Here is an 11,090-nt window from a genome sequence, read left to right as displayed (position 1 = left end):
ACTGGCCACCCCTTCACCTAGACCCTCTCACACATGCTTTCATAATTGCTTTCCTGCACCTCCTGCGATCCTCTTCCCAACCATATCTGCTTAGCAAAATTCTATTTATCCCTCACAATGCAACTTAAACAACATGGGATGACATCCTTATGCTTACCTAAAGGAGGAATAGGTACTTTTACATCAGAGTTCCCAAATACTTCAGATAGACTTTGGATCTAGCCCTTATCACTTGTGTGCCACACTTACACCTATGTTGTCCTTCTTCCCAACTAGATACTGAACTCTTCTAAGTCAGAGGCTGTGTCATACACACCTGCATCCCCAGCACCCGCATTGTGCCAGGTACATGGTACGTACTCATCAAATGGGAGCTAAATAAGTGAGGAAACGAATGGACAAATCTTCATTATCCTTTATGCAATGCATGAGATTGGTGTGAGGATGAAGAGGCAAATGCATTTGGAAATTAACAGAGGGCTGACAGGAAGTCAGGAACAGGGGCCAAGTACAGTGGCTCACACCTGTAATCCCAGCACTTTGGGAGGTCAAGGTGGGTGGGTCACTTGAGTTCAGGAGTTCAAGACCAGCCTGGGCAACATGGCAAAACCCCATCACTACAAAAAATACAAAAATTAGCTGGGCATGGTGGCACTTCCATGTAGTCTCAGCTACTCGGGAGGCTGAGGCAGGAGGATTGCTGGAGCCTGAGAGGTCGAGGCTGTAGTGAGCCAAGTTCACACTACTGCATTACAGCCTGGGTGACTCAGTGAGACTGTGTCTCAAAAAGCAAAAGAAGTCAGGAGCAGAAGGAGAGTCTTACTGAGCACCAGCTCTGTGCCAGTCATCACTGTGGGGCTTTCTGTGCAAGTGGACGTGTTCTACAAACAGATTTCAAAATATTTCCTTGAAGGCTGAAAAGTGGGTCCAGATGGGAAATTTAAACTGGAAATGTGCTTCCTTTGGCTTTATGGGTGGGAGCTACATTTGTGTCCTTGGCTGGTCCTCTTTAGGTTGTGTGGCTTCAGTGAGCCCTGTCGGTCATGCTCATGTTCAAATAACTCTCCTAATTCACTGGAATGGCTCAGATGGTGGAGCAGTTACCCGGTTGTTTACATATCAGACTAAAATAAGATTGCCTCATACTTCTGTGAGAAATTATGCAATCAAGAGGCAGGCCCTCGTCTCCCCTCCACTAGGCTATGGCCTCCCTACAGCTGTGCCTGTTGTCTCGCCATTCTGGCCAAGGTCACCCCCTCCTCTAGTGCTCAGGATTCGACCCCTGCCTGCTCAGGAACATATGTCCATCTCTGCCGCACTGTGACCTGCTGACCGAGCCTGTGCTTTCTGCTGGATTCTCCCATCCACACACAAGTTACCTACCCAGGAGGTCTCTTCGAAAAAGGCAGGACCCTGTTACTCCCTATGCACTCTTGCTCCACACCTTCTCACATCAAAACTTCTGAAAGCCCTCGCCATGTCTTGATCTCACCTCTATGTAGAATAATTTAAAAGTCGAATCCTTAGGAAGAGAGGAGAAGGGTGGCTGCCAGGGCCTGGGGTGGGGACTTGGGGCAATGCTGGTCAAAGGCCATGAAGTTTCCGCGGTGCAGGAGGAGTAAGTTCTGCAGGCCCAAGGTACAGCACGGTGACTGTAGCTAATCCTGTGTTGTATGCTTGAAATGTGCAAAGAGAAGGGCTGGGGACGGTGGCTCATGCCTGTAATCCCAGCACTTTTGGAGGCCAAGGCGAGTAGATTGCCTAAGCTCAGGAGTTCAAGATCAGCCTGGGCAACACAGTGAAATCCTGTCTCTACTAAAATACAAAAACTAAGCCGGGCATGGTGGCAAGCGCCTGTAGTCCCAGCTAATGGGGAGGCTGAGGCAGGAGAATTGCTTGAACCTTGGAGGCAGAGGTTGCAGCGAGCCAAGATGGCGCCACTGCACTCCAGCCTGGGCAAAAGAGTGAGACTCCTTCTCAAAAAAAGATGTGGAAAACAGTGTGGCAATTCCTCAAGGATCTAGAACTAGAAATACCATTTGACCCAGCCATCCCATTACTGTGTACATACCCAAAGGATTATAAATCATGCTACTATAAAGATACATGCACACGTATGTTTATTGTGGCACTATTCACGATAGCAAAGACTTGGAATCAACCCAAATGTCCATCAATGATAGACTGGATTAAGAAAATGTGGCACATATACACCATGGAATATTATGCAGCCATAAAAAAGGATGAGTTCGTGTCCTTTGTAGGGACATGGATGCAGCTGGAAACCATCATTCTCAGCAAACTATCGCAAGAACAGAAAACCAAATACCATATGTTCTCACTCATAGGTGGGAATTGAACAATGAGATCACTTGGACACAGGAAGGGAAACATCACACATCAGGGCCTGTTGTGGGGTGGGGGGAGAGGGGAGGAATAGTATTAGGAGATATACCTAATGTAAATGACAAGTTAATGGGTGTTACACACCAACATGGCTCATGTATACATATGTAACAAACCTGCATGTTGTGTACATGTGTCCTAGAACATAAAGTATAATTAAAAAAGAAAAAAGAAAAAAACAGGTAAAAAGATATTAAAAAGAGAAAAGAAAAAACAAGAAGGAAATGTGCAAAGAGAGCAGATCTTAAGTGTTCTCACCACACACAGAAAGGATATGTTCAGTTGATTGGCTGCAGTCAGTAGTTCACTGTAAGGATACACACAAAACATCATACACACCTTAAATATATACAATATTTATTTAAAATTTAAATTTAAATGTTTTATAAAAGCTTGTCCATGCTTGCTGTCTCCTGTCCTCACTTCCCATTTCCTCCTCAAGCAGCTCCCACCAGGCACCCACCTCTACCACTGTCCCATCCCCCCTCTGGCCCCTACAACCCATTCGCCACGGAAAGGATCCTTTAAAGCCTGAATCAGGTCGTGTCATCCTAGTCTTGACTCCTCATCATTCTTACAGGAAAGTCTTGAGTGCTATCATGGCCTCTGCAGAGCTACTGAACTTCTCAGATACCCATCTGTAAATGGGGTCTGTAAGGTGACTTCACACACGTGCTGAGAAGATTAAGTGTTGAGATATGTACAGCACTGAGAACATTCATCATGGTTGGCACGTAGGGAACCCAGTGTGGATTACTGCCATTGCTTCAACTGCAGATTTCAGCACAGACACGTGTGAGTTACCTTCCAACCCCAGCATTTTCTGTGTCAGAATGAGGCAGTCCTGCAAACACAAAAGACAGATCCCTGGCCCTGTCTCTTCTTCCTGTCCCTTTCTGTTTTCCCATTCCAACTCCTTTCCCCTTGCTCTGCCTCCCAAGTCCCCGCCAACCTCTCACCCTCTACTCTTCAGCTTTTCCATGAGAGACACAAGCACTGGGTAGGAAGTTGTATTTGTGAAAGTGACTGAGTTGTATACGATTGTGTGAGAAGAGAAAAAAGGGTGCATACAGAAGCCCTTTGAATGCTCCCTAAAATTCCCCTTTTCCATCCTGTCTCTTGGGAGGAGAGAGAGACTGGGTTGGTGATGGAATAGTGGCACAGTTGTAACATGGTCATCGGAGTTCATCTACCAGTATTTCCACTTACAAGTTTGCTTTCCAATGATCACCAGCTGAATGGGTTTCCCTAGAGCAAAGATATTTCTTTTAAAAGCCACTATTTCAAGAGTGTTTGGAGGGGTTCATAATAAAAACCACAGGGATTGGTATATGGTTTCACATTTCCCTGAGCACTCTTACAAACCTGGACTGAATTCTCACAACAGCCCACTTTACATGAGGCGATGGAGTCCTAGAGGCCTGGCCGTCCGAACTCTGACCCCATGTCTTCTGGCTCTAAACCCTTTGTCATTTCTACTCCGCTCCTTCTAAGAGACTTTTGCCCCCTTTTTTCTAAAAATTGGAGAGAGATGAGTCCCCAAAATGGAAGAACTAAAATAGCAATAGCTACTCTCTTTACAGGGCTTAACCAACCCCTAGGCCACCTTCCTCCTGCTGGAAGTCTCTCGGTCCCTCCCCGTCAGAGTGGCCCAGGTCCCACACAGAGGACTGGCCAAGGCTCGCCTCCTCCAGACACTGCTCCCACCGTCGGCAGCCTGCCTGATGTCCCACTCCCTGGGGCTGGCCACCGGATGGGCTTTCCCAATCAGCTAATCAGATCCACAGATCTCTGACAAATGACCTCTGCTTCTGCAAGTACAAGCACAAGCGCTAAGGACAAGTTGTCTCTGCTTTTCCAGATAATACAGTAGCTTTCTGGAGGCAATGCCTTGCTTTTCTCTGTTATCTCAACTACATGACTCAGGAGGGGAAAGAAGTCTGTGGGATGCCAGGTTTGAGCTGCACGGCACGGTGCAGGGGCAGACAGCTACTCAGAAACCGCCAAAGTCTGGGATGACCGAGGGTCCGTGAGTTCCTGGGGACAACACGCTTTGCCTCAGTGACAGGCCAGGGAAAGCCACTTTATAAAATTGTGTTTACCTGCCTGGCAAATTCAACTCAGGCCCCTCACTTCGGTCTTCTCCAGACCACCCACGTGGGAACACTTTTTGGCTTGCGGTGGAAGCTCACATTTCAGAAACAGCCACTGGTTTGGCCCCAGCCCCAAAAACCCAGGACCATCCGGAAACTTGGCCCAAATCCACACTTCAACATTCCTGTTGCTGTGACTGACACCAACAGTAGCCCTTCCCTGCAGGCCCTGGCAGGCAGAAAGCACACGGCATTGCGCCCTAACACCGAAGAAGTCTGCTTTGAATGATGGCTCTTATCTACGGCGGTTTCTGTGAAGGTTTTGAACGCAGAAGCATTGGCAGAACACACGGTTTTTTCGTGTCTGGACCCATGCGTCATATGTGCACTTGAGCACACAGTTCTCTCGCTCTCATTGTTTAGTCTTGTGAAATATGGATAATGGGGCTTGTCGCTTCTTAATGAGACTAACGAGCCAAATGTTTGCAAGAGATCTCGAGAAGTTTGCTGGAAGTTTTAAAACAAATTCTTCCAAAACCGTTTCCTCAAAAACCCGATTTATTTAATTCCTTTGTTCCTTTTAGAACTAAATGCAACTCTAACGTGGCATTGAAAAAGAGCAAGATGACAATTCCATAAGCTGCTGGAAATATTGTTGTAAACAATGGAAGCAACCTTGACTAGCTGAGCTCATGGAAATTACATCTTCATCTGCCTGTGTCTTTCCATTTCTCGAACTTCACATTACCAGAAATGCGCAGTTCATGTGGGATGACATTTACTCAAGGTAATGATAACAATCTAACTGTCCCCGGTGATGCATGTGTTCCGGCCCTTCCTGGGCCAAGGTCCGCTTGCTTGCTTTTCGCTCAGAGCTCATTCCTTCTCGTTCATTTTGCCCAGAAGCTTCCTGCTTCAGAGCCAAAGGTAAGTACATTTTCCACTAATTCCTCAGCTTGTTGAGTGCTTTTGGACCATGAATAGAGCAGCTAGGAACAAATCTGAGAAGAGGTACTATTCGGAATTCCTCCTAATAGCTCCTCTTTTTAATTATGGGTTTTCATCCTTCCTAAGGGAGTTTATTATTTTTCTAATTAAACTATTACCTTTTCATCTAGGTAAAACAATCTTCCCTATTAATGAATTTATTAGCTTCTCTAGTACTCTTCAAATTGTCACTGAGCTCTATTCAAGGACTACAGCCAATTTTTTCCTAATAGAATTAGGGGTGAAACAACTCATGCTTCTATTATTGCTTCTGGCGTTCGCCCGTTCACCTGATGAGCTTTCCTAGGTGTAAGAGTGTGGGGGTTTTAGTGCCACAAAGACGTGGGCATGCAGCGGCTTCCTGCACCTGAGGCATTGGTGTTTAAGCAACTCCACCACCCACACGTGTGACGTTACAGTTCTGGGAGATGCACACACACTTTCTGTGCCTTTCTCAACCACTAGCTCAGTCGTCCTCCACCTTCCTAGGCAGCAACATGGGGTGCAGCGTGAACAATAACTAAAAGTATACTAATTATCACATACTCCTGCAAAGTGTTTGACCCCGGAAGCGTGTAGGGGTCACCATCGTGAGGGGCTCACACCTTCCCTTGGCTGGCTCTGTTGGGGGCACATGTTACCTAGAAAGGAGGCCCAGGCTTTCGATTAAACAACTCTTCTTCATATTTCAGTTTATCTAAGCTGCCTTCTGATAACTGTCCCCATTCTTCACTTACACACACACACTCATGCACACACATACACACATACATGTGCACACACTTGTAAACACACACACACACACATGCAAAAAGCCCAAAAGGGATAGGAATGGGAAAGGGGTACAAAGGGATGCTGAGAGTATAGCCTTGAGCAGATCAGAAGGAGGAGCACCCCTCATATCCCCTCTCCCCCCCATCCCCGGAGTGGGAGTGAAGCGGTGGTCACAGGCTCTGCTCACTCATTCATGCCTGGATCAAGCGGTACTGAACCCTTATGTGCTGGGCCTTGTTGCAGGCCTAAGTCAGAGTGGAGCCTCCTGGAGCCCCGGGGCTGAGGACACAGCACACTGAGACAACACTTCACACTAGCTCACGACAGGACACACACCACAGGGAGATGTGGGAGCAGGGACACGGGTGCCCTCACCCTGCCTTTGGGACCCCGGTTAGGCGGCGGCAGAGGAGGAGGGCATGGACCAGGGTAATGGGGTAGACGGTTCCAAAGCCGCCCTGACTGCTCAGTGGAGCCTGAATCTCTGGCAGAGGAGGTTTTTGCTCAGCAGCAAATTGCCCTGTCACTGCCTCAGAGCAACTTAAGACATCTTAAAAAAAAAAAAAAAAATCCTATTCTTCACCTTGTTAATGATCCCAGGTATGTTTCCTATGGAATCCTTAGTGTCTAATAAATTTTAATGGGAGCTTTCATGTCTGTGTAAGCCACACTCCTTGCCTTCATTATGCAAATACAATTGCTGTGGGCCAGGTTGTCTGCAGGGGCCAGACTTAGACATGCTCAGGGCAGGTCTTATCCTAAGGAACTCAGATCCATCTGCAGGCTTTTCATGTGAATAATCGTAGAATAATTGTAGAATAATTGCCATTGTCGAACTAAGAACAAAGAGCTACAGCCGCATAGTTGGGCAGTGATCCTGGGCCCCCTTGGGAGGAGGGGCCGTGGAGGAGAGTCTGTACTTGGGCAAGGACACGGTGCTGAGTGTGAGAAGTGAGGAAGGACGTGTCCAGGCCCAGGGAGAGAGAACACGGGCCCCACCCAGTGGCCTGATAGAGTGGTGGAGTCTTAAAGTCTTAACTTCTCTGTTCTCTGGCTATGAGCTGCCAGGGTACAAAAATTTGAAAGACGGTTTTAAAGTAAGTTCTCAACTCAAAATAAGTGTGTGCCAAGCACTATGCTAGCAGCATGGGTAACACACAGAGCCTGACTCGGTGGGAAAACAACACGGGCAAATTATGGAGACTAAGTTAACCTACTAGGCGTCCCAGCGTCAAAAGCTGGGGGGCGGTGAGTGTTTGTGTGAGCGTCACAGCCATGGCAGGGAAAGGTCTGAGTGGGTCGCACAGGCAGGAAGGCGCCGTGCAGGAAGCCTGACACGAGCAGTGGAGCTCGGAGGACGGGAGAGGTGAGCGGGTGGAAGGTGGTGGTCCGGGTGAGGCTGTGCAGGGAGGTGGGCATGCATATTCACGTTTGCTGGTGTGCGCATGCAGAAATTCCAGAAGGAGACGGGTGATCTGAAGGTGGCGATGGGGCCGATGGATACAGCGTGGGGAGGGAGCCTTTGTACTGTTCATACATAGCCACACATACAGACACACAGACATAAGTGTATTGGGCTGTAGAACCTATTCAAAGAGTGACACAAAAATCTTAAATGAGTGAAAACAAGGGAAAAAGCAGCACAGAAGCTGGGACGCCGAAGAGAGCTCCTGATTCACTCAGAGCTGGTCCCAGAACCTCACCCCGACACGTGCAGGTCAGCCCCAGCTGCTTGAGGGCTCCCACCCCCAGAGCCCAGAGCTCAGGAGCACGGGCCTCCGCTGGCTCTCTCTAAAGCCTGGGTTACAGGACTGCCCTCTAGAAAAGCCTGAACGCCTCTGGTAAACGTCACTCAGTCACTCAGTCCTCCTTACCCAGCTCTTCTCCAGAAGAGCAACTGAAGAAAACGCCCGGCAGCGCAGAGGAAGGCGGCACAGTGCTGCTCGCTTGTCTTCAGCAAGATCCACAGAACCCAAAACACAGCCCGTGGGCCCCAGGACGCTGCTGCTCAAAGGCTGTCTGCAGCACTAACGCCCTTCCTAAACCACAGGTGGAGACTGCGGGTCTTTCTGTTCCCTGAATCTCCTTAAAAATCTCAGAGAGTCAGGAAAACCATCCTGATTTGGTCAGATACAGAGGTTTAAGATTGTTAAGTTATTTTGCATTCATTTTTACTAAAGCCATTGAAACTTTCTTATCAAATGACTATTCATGGAAATGCTAAGATTAATCATTTTTGGAGCCAAACAGGTCTTGATTTAAATCCCAGCTGCGCAACGCAAAGCCTATGGGACTTTAGACCGGTCTGCTGGCCTCTCGGCCTCGACTCCTCAGGGGTGAGTCAGAGAGAATAGGACTCCCTCGTGTTGTCCTCAAGAGGATTAAAATGAGACCCACCAGGCACAGCACAGGACGCAGGACCAGCTGGCACATAACGAGAATTTAACACATAATAGAGCCTTCTCCTTACCTTTGGAGACTTTAAAAAATATAAAAATTATATTTTTATTTTTGTTTGGTCAAAGATGGTAATTGATATAAAAATCTCACTTTAGAGTTGCCCATGCTCCCTGGACTTTCCAAAGAGCATCTAACAGAGTGAGCCACATTTGGGGCCGCATTTGAGTATCTGGGGCCACGTTCTTGTGCCCTGTGATGCTGTTAACTCTGATGACTTGTGTGCCCCTCCCAGCCAAAAAACAAAAATCGGTTTCGCTTTTCCTTGTAGTCCCTTGGACAATTGTAACTGCCCCAATTGTCTGCTCTGCCTGCCAAGACCTACGCCTTCAGGCAAGTGACTCAACCAAGTTTCTTTCTGGGTACAGATTCTAAAGCTATGAAAAACTTGCCTCTCTTCTCCTTTCTCATTCACCACCCCATGGGGTCCTCTGGGGAGGACCGCAGAGTTAGAGCCTTCTAAGATCTTGTTTACTGCGAGCTCAAGGTGATGGAGCTTGGTCTTCAGGCCAGGAGTTAACTCCAGAGGTTCCAATAACCTAAGAAAGAATGAGATTTAAAGATCACTCTGACAGGTGGGATGGTTCATATCTGTAATCCCCAGTGCCTTGGGAAGCTAAAGTGGGAGGATGGCTTGAGCCCAGGAGCTTGAGACAAGTTTCAATAGGGTACGGACAGAGGAAAGCAGCGTGGAATTGAAGGGTGGACATTTATTGCCCAGCAAACCACAAACCCTGGAAGGACTCTAGACCTGTGTTGTGTGCAGTGAAGAAATCAAGACACAAAAGAGCAAATGGGAGAGGACAGCAGACAGCTTTGAATGAGTGAGAGCCAGACACATGGCAGGTGCAGACCCCCATCCAAGTTCTTTAAGCCAAAGACATTGTTGAAGTATTTGGGTCATTGATGCCACCTCACAGGGGGCCCTTGTGAAGTTTGAAAGGAGTGAGTTTTGCTTCTTCTAGTTGTCATTTAGTGTGTTCTATGGGCAGTCTCCAAGCAGGAACAATATGAGCATAGCCACGCAGCAGAATTTACAAATCCTACTTGGCATTGAGAAAGGCCAAGTCGAGAGGAAAATGACTGGTGTCAATTTTATTGCAGTTTGCGTTGGAGTAGGGGGTGCTGTGTCTGGTCTCTTGCATCTGTTGTTATCACCCTTGCCACGTGTGAAAGGGGTGCGACACGGTGGTCACAAGGCGGGCCCTGCTGTGTCCTCTCCAGACTGTGGTTTGGGCAGTTGCTCAACCTCTCTGGGGTAGCTTCCTCTGGCGGTTGAGTGATTGAATGCATGTGGAGTATTAGGCAGTGCCCAGTGCATGCTGAGCACTCATAAAGGCCACCAATTCATGTCACTGTCCGTTCAACCAAGAATGGGGCCACACACCACCTGCAGCCGCCACCACCAGCTTGGCAGCATCCACAAATGTGCAGCAGCAATGCTTGATTGGTGGCCTTTTGAAGGGACTCCATGGGCACACTGTATGTCTGTCCAAATTCAGGGTTCCCCATGGATTTGTAGGATTGGCAGCTGCAGGTCAGCAATGCACAGCAACTGAAGCTGGGTTCCTAAACCCCCTGTTTCTAAAAAAAAATTACAACCACTTTCAATATTTCTTTTTTTTTATGAATTTTACCATCAAATGCATCTGAAATTGGAAATATATACTAATTCTGATTACATTTAATGGCCTTATAAGATGGGGGGGTATCTGTCCCAGCAGAGTCTGCATACATGGCCCATGCTGGCCACAGGTGTTGGGCCCTGTATTAACCAGGATTCTGCAGAGAAAAAGAAACAACAGGAGATGGGTAGAGACATAAAGAGATTTATTATAAGGAATTGGCACACACAGTTATACGGGTGCGCAGTCCCGAGCTCTACACCCAGCAGGCTGGAGACCCAGGGGAGCAGATGGTGTGTTCTGGTCTGAAAGCCAACAGACATGAGACCTAAGAGGAGCTCACGCTTCTGTGCTAGTCCGAAGGCAGGAGAAGGCCAGTGTCTCCATCAGGCAGTCAGGCAGGAGGAGCCCTAGTTCTCGAGGAGCAGTTCTGTTCTCCTCAGGCCTTCTGCTGATTGGTCAAGGCCCACCCACATCCCGGAGGGCCTCTGCGTTACTCAATCACCTGTTCAAATGTGCATCTCACCCAGAAACACCCTCAGACACACCCAGAACACTATCTCACAACATACCTGGTATCCTGAAGCTCTGTCAGGCTGATACATGAACATCAACCACCACAGGCCCCTCCCATCCCCGAGGCTTCCCCTCCCATCCCCAGGCTCCCCCTCCCATCTCCAGGCTTCCCCTCCCATCCCCAGGCTTCCCCTCCTATCCCCAGGCTTCCCCTCCCATCCCCGAGGCTTCC

At 48.2% G+C, this 11,090-nt stretch overlaps 1 protein-coding gene across 1 annotated transcript in view; it reads left to right on the top strand.

Moving 5' to 3' along the window:
* The first annotated feature begins 5,373 nt into the window (after positions 1 to 5,373).
* Positions 5,374 to 11,090, top strand: part of MC2R (melanocortin 2 receptor (adrenocorticotropic hormone)) — a 9,701-nt gene continuing 3,984 nt past the window's right edge. The window contains exon 1 of the mRNA XM_011985545.1: positions 5,374 to 5,426. The gene's annotated coding sequence lies outside the window, so the exon portion shown is untranslated. The remainder of the gene's footprint in view (positions 5,427 to 11,090) is intronic.

The sequence above is a fragment of the Mandrillus leucophaeus genome, unplaced genomic scaffold (genome assembly GCF_000951045.1).
Source record: "Mandrillus leucophaeus isolate KB7577 unplaced genomic scaffold, Mleu.le_1.0 Scaffold286, whole genome shotgun sequence".
NCBI lineage: Eukaryota > Metazoa > Chordata > Mammalia > Primates > Cercopithecidae > Mandrillus > Mandrillus leucophaeus.
Note: the sequence above shows the minus strand (reverse complement) of the source record. Positions and strands in the feature narration are given on the sequence as shown.